Here is a 13,348-nt window from a genome sequence, read left to right as displayed (position 1 = left end):
AGGCCCTTATGACAGCTGGTGAAGGCTCCTTAGCTCCAAGCAAAATTAAGAAAAAGGAATGGATGACAAACGAAATTTTGCATCTCATGGAGGAAAGGAGAAGAAATAAAACCAACAAGACAAAATACAAAGAAGTGAACCGTGAAATTAAGAGAAAAATTAGAGAAGCCAAAGAGAACTGGGTTCTGGACAACTGCAAGGAAATAAAAGAATATGATAGAAAGTACGATAGCTTTAACATGCATAAAAAGATCAAGGAAATAACAGGTAAAAAAGTGAAATAAGCATCCATAGTAAAGGACAAATAAGGTAAAATAATTACAGATTTAAATGAAAAACTGGCAAGATGGACAGAATACATTGAAGAACTTTTTGCAGACGAAAGACCAGAAATAGCAGTGGCAGAACCTACAGATGACACAACAGGGCCTGAAATCCTAAAAAGCGAGGTAGAATATGCTATAAGGAACACAAAAGGGGGTAAAGCTGCAGGACCAGATGAAATTCCTGTAGAATTGTTGAAACTAATAGACGACGACGCACTTGAAATAATGGTAAACCTCTTTGACACAATTTATAGAACAGGCATCATACCAAAGAAATGGCTCTCCTATACTTTTGTCACAATCCCGAAAACAAATAACTCCAGAGAGTGTTCAGACCACAGAACTATAGGATTGATGAGCCACACACTAAAAGTATTTTTAAAAATAATTCACAAAAGAATATTTAATAAATTAGAAGAGGACATAAGCGCCACACAGTTTGGATTCAGAGGTGGACTGGGAACACGGGAAGCTTTGTTTGGTCTAAGTGTGTTAATGCAAAGATGTTTGGATGTAAACCAAGAAATCTACGTAGGTTTCATAGATTTTGAGAAGGCCTTCGATAAAATCAGACACCAAAAGCTGTATGAAATCCTAAGAAGCAAAAACATCGACAGTCGCGACATTAACATCATATCCAGGTTGTACTGGGGATAAACAGCAAAAATCAAAGTTGATAATGAGTTAACCGAAGAAATTGAGATTCGTCGAGGTGTGCGTCAGGGTTGTGTGCTTTCTCCACTATTATTCAATATATATAGCGAAACAATATGTCAGGAAGCGCTCCTAGAGCAAAACATTGGTATGAACATTAACGAAGAGTTAATTAACAATATACGATACGCTGATGACACGCTAATAGTAACAGATAACCTAGCAAATTTACAGTTTTTGATGGAAAACATAAACACCCATACCAATAAGTATGGTCTGAAACTGAACATCAAAAAGACTAAATTCATGATTGTGACAAAGAATACACCAATGTGAATTTAACCATAAATAATCAGCCAGTTGAAAGAGTTACGTCCTACAAATATTTAGGGGTTTGCTTCACTGATACTAATGACCAGACAAGAGAAATCAGGAGGCGAATAGAGATAGCGAGACAATCGTTTGTCAAAATGAAAAAGTTCCTATGCAGCCGGGACATAAATATAAACTTAAGAACGAGAATGTTAAGGTGCTATGTTTTCTCCGTTCTGCTGTACGGCATGGAAGCCTGGACACTGAAAAAGATAAACATCAAAAACATTGAGGCATTCGAGATGTGGTGTTACAGGAGAATGTGGAAAATACCATGGACAGAAAGAGTAACAAATCAAGATGTTCTGCTGAAGATGGGGAAGGAATGCGAAGTCATAAAAACCATACAAACAAAAAAACTGGAATATCTGGGACACATAATGAGAGGAGAAAAGTACTCTCTGCTTAGACTCATAATCCAAGGAAAAATCTCGGGAAAGAGAAATGTGGGACGTAGGAGGATTTCCTGGTTGCGAAATTTAAGGGAGTGGTATGGGTGCAGTTCAATACAGTTGTTCAGAGCTGCAGCCAACAAAGTAAAGATTGCTGTGATGGTAGCCAACCTCCGATAGGAGACGGTACTGCAAGAAGAAAAATTCAGTACAACAAATTATGAGGTTACTAGGTTGAATAGTTTTTATGGATAGGATTATGTTTATTTCGGAAAATAATTGTAAAATATTTTTTTGGAATTCATAATTCTTGTTCTTTGTTATCGACTAGGAAAATAATCACAAACGTTCTAAACTTATGAGGGAGGTAAAAAAGCTGCAATTAAATAAAGGTATGGTGCATGGTTTCCAGGTTTTATGAGCTGTGGTCTGAAATAATTTCTTTCCGATGTTTGTCTATGGCTCACTGACTGCTACAATCATTACCACATCGCATTTAATAATAGGGAGACGACAAAACGCCAGGAACAAATAATTACACACCATGATCTGAAAACAACGTACTATTACAAAACACCGATCGCTAAAGTTTAGGTACACCCCTTCGAATAATAAGTAATTTATAAACTTCATTAAAAAAAGCATTAAAAAAAGTTTAATGACTATATTCATTCATTAGTTTCCCAAAAATATTTAAAAGCATTAACAAACAAAGAGGATAGAGAATGGGGAACAAAGAAGTCAAAATACTCTGTTATACAAACGACGCAATATTGATAGTCCAAGATGAAGATAGTCTGCAATGACTGATCCACAGATTTAACATAAGAACATTTGACATTTTCAACTCAGAAAACTCAACCAATAGTAATCAGCAAAGAACCAACTAGATGTAAAATAGAAATTGATGGCATCAGTATACCTTGAAATTACACTACCCAGCTATTTAGACCTAGATAAAGAAGTAAGAGATCAAGTACAAAAAGCAAATAGACTGGCAGGATGCCTTAATAACACTATATGGCGAAACAGACAAATTAACACTGAGATGAAGTTAAGAATTTATAAAGCCAGTGGAAGACCAATAATGACATATGCCTCAAAACAAGACCCGACACAATAGTCAACATTATGTGTATACTTGTATACCACAATAGCTAAATTATTTAAAATATGTAAATACCGAACAATCACAAGGAATGCTAAGCTCAGGTTGATGAATGCCCTTGCTACATAGGCAAATGAAAGATGGACTCTCAAAAATATCAATAGAAGAAAGATCAAAGCCTTCGAAATGGGGTTCTATAGAAGAATTCTAAGCGTATCCTGGACAGAACATAGAACCAATCTGTTAATTCTAGAAGAGCTTCATATAAAATACAGCAAAAGTAAACCAAAGCAAAGCTAAATTACTTCTGTGCTATTATTCCTAATATATTAAAATTCATAAATAATATTAGTAATATTTTACATTGCTTTATTGTTTTAATTGGAATTGGGGAGACACGCAGTGTGTCAAGTTTAATAAAATACCTGAGTTTGCATATTTGCAAATAATCCAAGCGTGGTCTTGCTTACACGTGCACAACAAAGCTGACGGATATCGTCCTAGGCAAGAACGATTATAAAAAGGGTAAACAATAAAACTATAAGAGTTAATTATTTACCGCATCGAACCCCTATTTGTCATGTGGCGACCCTTAGTTATTATAAGAGCACTTATTTATTATACCTTAGCCACATAACCAGAAGAAGGTTACCATGGAACTATTGGTAGTAGAAGGTAAGGTAGAAGACCAAAGACCAAGAAGATCTCCAATACGATGGGCAGATCTAATCAAATAAAGACTCTAATGGGAAAATCCTTACATAAAACCGTGTATCTGGCACAGGAACGCAGCCAATGGAGACAGAAAGCTAACAATATTTAGAGTATCACAACGCTCTGATAAGGGCTCAAGGAATGAGGAGGAGGATAATACCAAACGACACAACTAGGCCGAAACTATTGCATCAAAAGAAGGTGAAGATTTTTAATATATTCGAATTATAAAATGAAGAGTAAGTTATTATTTCTCACGCCTGGATGTACGCTGCCTCTTATCTGAATTTCCAAAGAGCAGATTCAGATCAGCTACCAGTTCAGCCAGTAGATCTAGTAATACACACAGACCCCCAATCACCCGGTATGTTTGGTACAGTTGGTAACTTGGTTGGTTTTAAAATATTTCATATTTAAAATTTATTAATTTGCGAGTTAGATATAAACGAATAAGTTTATAAAATCCTGAAGAGGGTACTACATCTTTGTGACGAATGGATTTCCTTCTAAAGGTACTAAAGTCTCTTGAAAATGTATTTTTGGTAAATATAATTAAAAATAGAAAATGTAGAACTATGCGTTCATTTTGCCATGAATTAGCAAAAAGAAAACTTAAGGAACATAAAGATTCAAAAATGGATTCAGAAAAGATAAAAATGAGCATGCTTTTATTTTTTTAGAATTAATTTTGTTGTAATGTAATTGATGGATACTTTTATTATCTGCTTTATTTATCATACTATCCTAAATAAAATGATTTTCAATTTATTTTGTCTTTACTTTTCCATAAATATGGTCTATCCTTCATTTTAACCAACACTGACTTACTGATGAGAAGTTGGAATTTGATCAATGCCAGATAAAATCAACAATCAAAATTTTGATCAACAGTTGTTCAGCTTCGATACTTGTAGATTTGAAAATAACTGCAGAATTTTAGCAGATTTTTTGCAGATGTAGTTCTCATGTTTATCTATGTTGAGCTATTAAGTAAATATGTCCCTAGTTTTGGGAGTGAAGGAGAGACATTCAATGATGTCTTACTTTTGAAGTAGGTCTTGGGGTCAGGTTTTATCTAGTCTCCTTTTGGCTGGACCATTGTTGAATAATCTCTTTAGTAGCTCATTTTTGTGGTGAATAGTACGTTCATTTTCTTACTTCGTCGGATGATGGATTTCTTCTCCTTTTAAAGAAATCTTTCGTAGTGAAGTGTTTAATTACTTACGTACCATGGTGCATCCACTATCGATCTTAGCACTTTAGACATAAATCTTTGGATGATATTCAGCGATGTTGGCTTTGCACAGCCCCATAGGTGTAGTCCGTAGTACCAGATACAATTCAGTATGGCTTTGTATAGAAGAATTTTGTTTTCTTTTGGTCTGCATATGTTTCTTCCATATGAGACAATGGTCAAGATTGAATACAATGCATATAACGTCTATTACTGTTGGTATTCTTACATTTTTACCGATGGGCATGTGTTGTGACGGTTGGTAAATGTTATTTGAGATGAGTTTGTTTTGTTTACTTTTGTTCGTAATTTTGGTATTAATGTATGACAATTACTGAGTATGTCCACATGATGTTGAAGGTCTTGTGAGACTTGTATGGGATCTCCGTTTACAGCTAGTATTTCTATGTCGTCAGCAAAGCTATTATTAGTCACTGTAATGTTAGAAATTTATGATCTGCGTATATCCTTTGTAGCAGCAATCTTTTAAAAACATTGCTTACGGTTGGGAGTAGGCCAATGGGTTGATAAGATGTTACTTCATTGGGCTCTTTTCGTGGCTTAAGGATCATAATGATTTCAGCAAATGTCCATATTTTTAGAAAGTATAATAAGCTTAGAATGCGGTTAAATATAACTGTTAGCATAGTAATGGTCTTGCGAGGAAGTTATTTTAGCACTTGTGCCGAGATTAAATCATAACCTGGAGCCTTTAGTTAGTTGATTTTTTTTATTTCTTTCTTGACTTTTGTAGGAGTAAAACTTTTAATCGAATAGGATATTTGAGATGGTGCGCTTATTAGTTCTTCCACCTCTTCATCAAGATCTGTTGGCACGGTTTGAACCATTGTTGGAACTGGTCCATTCGCCATTTGGTTTACGGATGGGAGGGATAGTTGTTTATGGTTATTTAAGCTTCTTAGTCGCCTTTCGTAACGTCTGGTTATTTGTCGAAAGTTTATAATGTAATGTTCGAAGATTTCGTTGTTTGTGGCTTTGATGGCTACTCCAAGTTGCTTACGTAGTCTATTGTATATATGTTGATCTATGTTGTTTTTATATCTTTGCCAGATTTTCCTTGATTGACGAATGTTCAGGGAAACATTTGTGGTATGAACTGGTTTGCATTCAGTTCGTGGTGTAGATTGCCATGCCGGTTTTTGTACAGATGTGGCGAAGTATTGAGCTACTGTAACTAAATCATGTAAAGATTTATTACAAAAATTAAGATTAGTGTTTTTCTTACAGGTAAGATTGAAAAAATCTACCCAGTTGGTGTTTTTTGACATGAGTCGAGGAAGGGGTGAGTTGGTTTAGAACTGTGGTGCTCTTGCTCATAATAATCGGTGTATGATTCGTTGAGATCTCATAACTGGATTCTAATAGACAGTTGCTTCTGGACACTCCTTTGCTTATGTAGTAGTCCAGTAGCTCTGGAAATTTTCTGGGGTCTCTCGGCCAGTACGTAGTGATTACGTTAGTGGCAATCATAGTTGTTGACGGTCATTGCTTTAAACAGTAACTTTCAACGATATTCGTTTTATAGTTGGTTTGATAGTTCATTATAGTTAATTCACAATATTGATCCCATACTTCCACTGCTTCATCTTAATCTATTGCCAATAAGTTGTTTTCCTTATATTATTTGTTATTATAATTTTTTGGTTGGAACCTACGTTTATTATTTCTTTTTTTAAAAACTTTTTTAAAAATCTTTCTAAATTTCAGCAAATCTGTAAGCTTGTGATCTCACTGCAAATATAGTTTAAATACTTGTTATAATCTCGTCTACATATTTGAATATGGGATGTTAGATATCTAAGGCTGTTTGATTGTCGTTGGTTTGGATCGCTTTGTTTTAGCCGTTTCAGCAGTTTATGGTCGCTATTGAAAAACAACAATTTTTTTAATAAACAATTAACACAATACCTACATTCCTAGTCTAGTTGTTAATATTTTTTCTTCTCAATAACTTTCCCTTTATTCGTTAATAGTTGCAGTAAAACCGATGATCACCTGTCACCAGTTTACCATAACAGTTTTTTAACTATGTTTTCTCAAAAATTTAATAATAATCCTTGTATCGGCATGTAAGTAATATTTATTTATTTAATTTCAATTTTACTAGATTGTTTTTTCACTTAAGTTGGTTGTATTTTGTTTTATTTAATCAATTTTAAAGTCATATTAATAATGACACACATAAACTATTTTCATAATTGCTATATATTCTGTACAAGACAGCACCCTAATATGGGTTATTACATTTCCAGCATTTAGTTTACCATGTACCGTTGACCTGAAGATTCATAGTAAATTATAGTATGCGAAACCGGTCGTTGGTGGTAAAATAAATTGATTGTGAGTAAGTCTTATTCTTATTTCATTTTACTTATTTTCCTAATGCTTACAATAACTCCAAAATATAGAGACAATAATAAAGTACATGAAAGGTATATTTATTGAACAACGCAAGACGTAATAACATTTATTTATCGAAGACACAATCCAGATTTCCATAATCCTAAATCCAAGGAAACATAGCAACCTAAATCTACTAAAGAAGCTTAAGTAAAATAAAGCTATGAGACAGCTGGAATTATTTTTAGAAGACTACAATCAACAGTTTCTGAACTATTTGAGACATACGATTCACTTCAATAGTATTATTTCTCTAAGATCCAGTAGTAAGTCTGTCGTAGTTATCCAATTAAACAAACTTAACTACAAATTAAACAGATTCGATTTGTAAACGCATTATGACTCATCAAAAACTACGTTGTAGTAAATTTAAGAACAATTAATTTTCAATTGAATCCAATAAACGTGCACATTATATATCGTTAAAATTTATATGCAACCGATTAAAAATTTCATTATATACAGAGTAGGAATGCCAAGGTGCAAACATATTCAATTTACGTTGTATATTCTAATGACCTAATATCAGGTCAGAGATACTTCTTCTTCTTCTTCTTTTTCACTGGCTTTACAACTCGGGGTGATTCTTCGCCGCATACACTATCGCCCTCCATCCTCTACGATCTTGCGCTTCTATTTCCCATTGTTTTACCCCAATTCTAGATAAATCGACTTCAACATCATTCTTCCATCTTTTTCTCGGTCGGCCTACTGATCTTCTACCACCTGGTCTTTCAAAAAACACTGTCTTTAACACTTTGTCATCCTCTGATCGTACCACGTGACCTCCCAGGTCAGAGATACACCAACTATAATTTAACAATAACACAACACACAACCAACAATATTCATAGAAAGATCGGAACTTGATATTAAGAAGGGTAAATATCAACTATAATAGTAACAACTCAGATTGGTAAAACTTCCAAATAAAGAATTAAAAGAACAAGAATCGCTACTCCCCAGGCAATGAAGACGAAGCGAAAAAAAGAACAGGTGTCAAAGACTATAAAACTTTGTGGAAAAAATGGAAACTAATGAAAAAGCAGCATCTTTTAAATTAGTTTTACCGGTTTTCTAAGTAACAAAAGAGATCCAAACTACCAAACAATCGTTGCAGACATGATCGACAACTTTAAGAAGCCGGGCCTGTAACATGAGCATTAAACTTTACTTTCTCCACTCACATGTTGACTACTTCTTGGCAAACCTTGGTGACGTCAGTGAAGAGCAGAGCGAAAGATTTCACCAAGACATAAAAAAAATGGAAAGAAGATACCAAGGAAGATGGAACTTGAGCGTGACAGCAGGCTACGGCTGGATGATAAAAAAATGATCCTCAATAAGTTTACAGTCAGAAAAGCAGTAACAGAAGCTTCGACAGAAAGCGATAGCGTTATTATAAGGACTTATAAGCTTAAATAGAAATGTAAGTACAGTAAAACCTCCGTTAACCGAAATAATTGGGGGGGGGGGGGGAGGCCGTTTCGGATAACAAAAATTTCGGTTAAAAATAACATTGTTTTTTATAATATTCTTGATCAAAGTATTGATATTAAAAAATACTATAAGTTGATTTTGTAATGTTTTCTAATAAGTAAATCCAAAATAAAGTAATAAAATTAAGGAAAATGAACAAGTTTAACATGCTTTTTTAAAGAAATCTGCTAAATTTTTTTGCGTTTTCGTTTGACAACGATGTTTCTCTATCCCTCCATCGTTAATTTGCAGAACGTCATGAGTTTGCCTCATTCGATTGCTCGACGAAACGTAAAGCAATCTGAAAAGGACAAAACTTTATGTAATGACAACAAAAATTAAGAATCTAGTCGTGTCCCTAACTAATTAGGCCTACTGTATAAATTTCTTTTCTCTAAAGCATTGAAAATCTCGTCGACGGTCTTGTGCTGCCTGTTGCCTCTTGGGTCGTCATCTTTGTCATCTGATATGCTCAGGTTGTCTAGATAAAGAACCATATCAATGATGTCCTGTACGATGAATTCACGTTCTGAGTCATCAGCTGCTAACCAGTCACGTATGTCTTCTTAGTTAATTTCGTCATATCCCGGCAAATTTTTAATGAAAGGTTTAATTTCTTCTGTCGTTTTCTTACCATTTTCTTCTTCAGGATCGTCAATCAAAATCTTATCAAAAAGTTTGTTCCAGCATTTTTCCAAAGTTGAAGATTTGATCTTGGCCCATGACTCAGCTCACCAATAAAAATGTTTTATTGTTAAAGATTTGAGAATTTCGGGAACACTTTTGGATTAATTCGTCTTCTGTAATAACAGATGTCTTAAGAATGCTTCTCTATAATGTCTCTTGAATGTCTCTATGACTCCCTGGTCTAACGGCTGGATTAAGCTTGTGACATTCGGTGGCAAAAATCTGACAATTGTCACCATTTTGTAGATTTTGAGGGTGAGGGCGCATTGTCAACAAGCAACAATGCTTTGATGAGAAGGTTTTTTGATTTTAATAAGGATTTTACACTTGAGACGAATTCATTTTCAAACCATTCTAAAAATAAAGTGGTCGATATCCATTAACATTTTTGGCTTCTATACCTTAAAATGCCTTTTCGGAAATATCTTTTAGAGCTCTTGGTTTTTGTGATTTCCCAACACACATAGACATCAATTGGTGAGTGAAATTAACGGAATTGTTTACGTTTTGCGACAAACATTTACTTTTTATTGACGAAATTATTGAAACTGTCAGCCGTTTCGGTTAAAATGTTTCGGTTAAAAAGGTTTCGGTTAAGGGAGGTTTTACTGTATATTGGAAATGTAGCTTAGAACATGATTAATAAATACACTAAGTTTTATAACGTTGGAAAAGGTAAAAAATTGCTTACATTTTTTTATTATATCCCAAACATACTCCCCACTTTGTGAGAAAACCTGATGTAATAGACAAAAATGGTTTGTATTTTTGAAATCAGGGCTAAAATGTACACAAAAGTCAGTTATTAAATTTCAAACAACTTTCAAAAAAATATTTTTTTGCAGAGCTTTATTATATTCGAAGAAAAGTTGTAATAAAATATGACCATTGTCTTAATTATTTGCAAAATTTGGATAATCTAATTTTAAAAGCTGAAACAGACAAGCCAAGCTTGTGAAGAATATATTTTAGTACAACATACTTCGATCAACAGCGATAAAACGCTTCTTCTGCACTCTGTTGTTTCACGTTTATTTGGTGAGCGGATTGAGCCAGGCGGCAGACCCAGAAAGCGGCAACACTTAAGGTAAAGGTTTAAATACCTTAAATACCTACTACTAAGTGTATTTTTTATTTAATAATTTCTCATTTAAGTATGTTTTCTTTTTAACTACACAATTTAATTTTTATAAGTTGTACCGTCCATTTATGATCAATTTTAACACCCTTAAAATCATTGATTAATGACCCCTATTAATGAATGATTTTCTATTAATGAACGATTTGATTATAGGCAACACAACATACATTGCTTTCATAAATTAATTAAACGCTTTGTGATTGGCAGTAACCTGTGGTGTAGGCAACCAAACATATACCTATTTATATTCCCACTAAAAATTTTAAAATGAAGTAGCCGCTATTAGTACTATCTTTCATTGTATGTCTTTATTTACTTTATTGTTTAAAATTCTGTGTATTTGAAAAATCAAAACACCACCAGAAGTGGCAGAAACTGCAAATGAAATATCTTTAAGTTTACTGCCTGAAAAAAGCAGAGTGTTGTACGAAAAAACATACGCTGAATTTATTGCATGGTGTGACGAGAGAAAAATAATACGATATTCAGAATCTGTATTGTTGACATATTTTTCAAACATTGCCGAAAAAGGACTAATAGCAAGTTTGTGGCCCAAATATTCGATGCTAAAATCAACCTTAAGTTTAAAATCAAACATTGATATATCTAAATATAATAAGTTAATTATGTTTATCAAGAAAAAAGAACAGGTGATGTACCAAAGAAATCAAAAATACTTGAAAAACAACAAGTCCAGGAATTCATCTCTGATGGTCGACGGAAAAGTTTTGTAACGAACTCGTGAATTAAAATGGCGATTAACAATCTCGAACATTAACGTGCTCGCTCCGCTCACGCCTTAAAATATCTCAATTGTTAATCGCCCTTATTAATACACTTGTTGGTTAAATAACTATTAATAATTACTTTTTTGGGATTTTATTATGTCAATAACTGGGATGTCAATAAATGAATTTTTTCAAATTTAATATGTAATTTACTGGGTAAAAAAAATTGTTATGTGTCGTCATTAAAATAAAATTGAAAAAATGTATCTTTTTATTATTTAAATAATTGATTTCATTAACAACAATACAATGTACTCCCTGAACAAATTTTAATTTCAGTAAGTATGATAAATAAAGAGCAGGAATATTTTAAGGAATTTTCTCCCCCTAACTGGGTAAAAAACTAGCAGATTTACCTTAATATACCCTACTAAGTTTCGTGTTTAAAAGGATATATAACAATCTACTGACGGCACCAGGCGACATCATATTTTATATTAGGCTTCATAGCTATGTAGTATTACAAATTAATTTATCTTACAAATACTAATATAAATACAGTAATTCAAAATATTAAAAATATTATATCGCAATAAATATTTGTTTTCAATAGAAAACCGGAGCACACGTATCGAATACACTGCGTGTGTCTAATTTCATAACATTTCGTTACACTTTAAATCAAGCTTGTCCAACCAGCAATTTTGTATAAACATACTCGGTCTTCTAATGCGGCGATGTGTAATCCAACATTGAAGTTATTAAAGAAAAACAGGAAGGAAATCGGGGTACTCACTCAATAATAGTAATGTTTGGTAGTTGATCAGTACTCTTAATAAAAGAGATGTGATTTCAGTTACGCATAGTCATCACCATGCAGGTTCATAGTAAATACCGTTATATCTTGAATTAAGTACTATACAAATCATTAATTATAAATTCTAAAATAGTATGTCAATAATACAGATGTAAAAATCGACTATACGCATATTTTAACTCTCCACACCCCTAAGATGAGATCCTGAGATAGCTGGAGAAGCTCTTATAGGACAGAATACTTACCTCAGATTATGTTGATATACCTACTGTTTCACCATACCTACTTTGGGAGTACTGTGGGTAAGAAATCTTTTTTCTTCCATTTTCGTAGGACGAGAATGCGTAAAATCAATAAAAACTAACAAATCGATGGGGCTAAAGGCTAAGAGTGATACAAAAACTAACAAAGCTATTTTCGAAAAAGGACTTCAAGCAGACTACGAAAGAGTTCTCACAAAATTGTGCAGAAATCAACATTAGAGTATTATTTTCATGCTATTATAAAAAACATAAAAGCAATTTATTATCTATATATATATATATATATATATATATATATATATATATATATCTATATATATATATATATATATATATATATATATATATATATATATATATATATACAGTGATGAGTGCCTTAAGAACCGGCAAAATAACGCAAAAGATAGAAAACATAATACGTTGTGAAATAAAAAGAGATAAAAGTAGTTTGCCGGTTCTTAAGGCACTCATCCCTGTATATATATAAGATTAGCCCACAACCTTTCAACTCATATAGTCTTTATAGATCTGACAAAGGCATACGATAGTGTACCACTTTCAATGCTTTGGGTAGCAATCGAAAAACAAGGAATAAGCAAAAAAAATATACAAGCAGTACAACAGCTCTACAAAAATATGACGGCAAACATTAAAACTGGAAATGGATTAACTAGAGAAATTCCTATTAGTAAGGGCCTAAAGCAAGGCTGCTGCATAGCACCTACACTCTTTAAAATATATCTAAATAAGGCACTCTCAGTGTGGAGAAGAAAGTGCTGCAATATGGGCATCAAAATCGAGATGATATATTGTACACGATACACTTCGCTGACGACCAAGCCATTCTAGCTAAAGACGAGAGTGATGTAGGCTACATGCTTAGAAAACTGGAAGATGAGTATACCAAATGGGTCCTCACAATTAATATACAAAAAACTGAGTACTTAGTTGTACGAGAAAAACCAGAAAGCCTACAAATCGAAATGGGAACTATAAAACCAACAAACAA

General features: G+C 33.2%; 1 protein-coding gene across 5 annotated transcripts in view; it reads right to left on the bottom strand.

The window, feature by feature from the left end:
• LOC140436799 (proton-coupled amino acid transporter-like protein pathetic) overlaps window positions 1-13,348 on the bottom strand; it is a 119,555-nt gene that overhangs the window by 83,796 nt on the left and 22,411 nt on the right. The gene's annotated exons all lie outside the window — the stretch shown is intronic.

This window comes from Diabrotica undecimpunctata, chromosome 3 (assembly GCF_040954645.1).
Source record: "Diabrotica undecimpunctata isolate CICGRU chromosome 3, icDiaUnde3, whole genome shotgun sequence".
In the NCBI taxonomy this organism is placed as follows: domain Eukaryota; kingdom Metazoa; phylum Arthropoda; class Insecta; order Coleoptera; family Chrysomelidae; genus Diabrotica; species Diabrotica undecimpunctata.
This window is presented reverse-complemented; position numbering and strand designations above follow the sequence as displayed.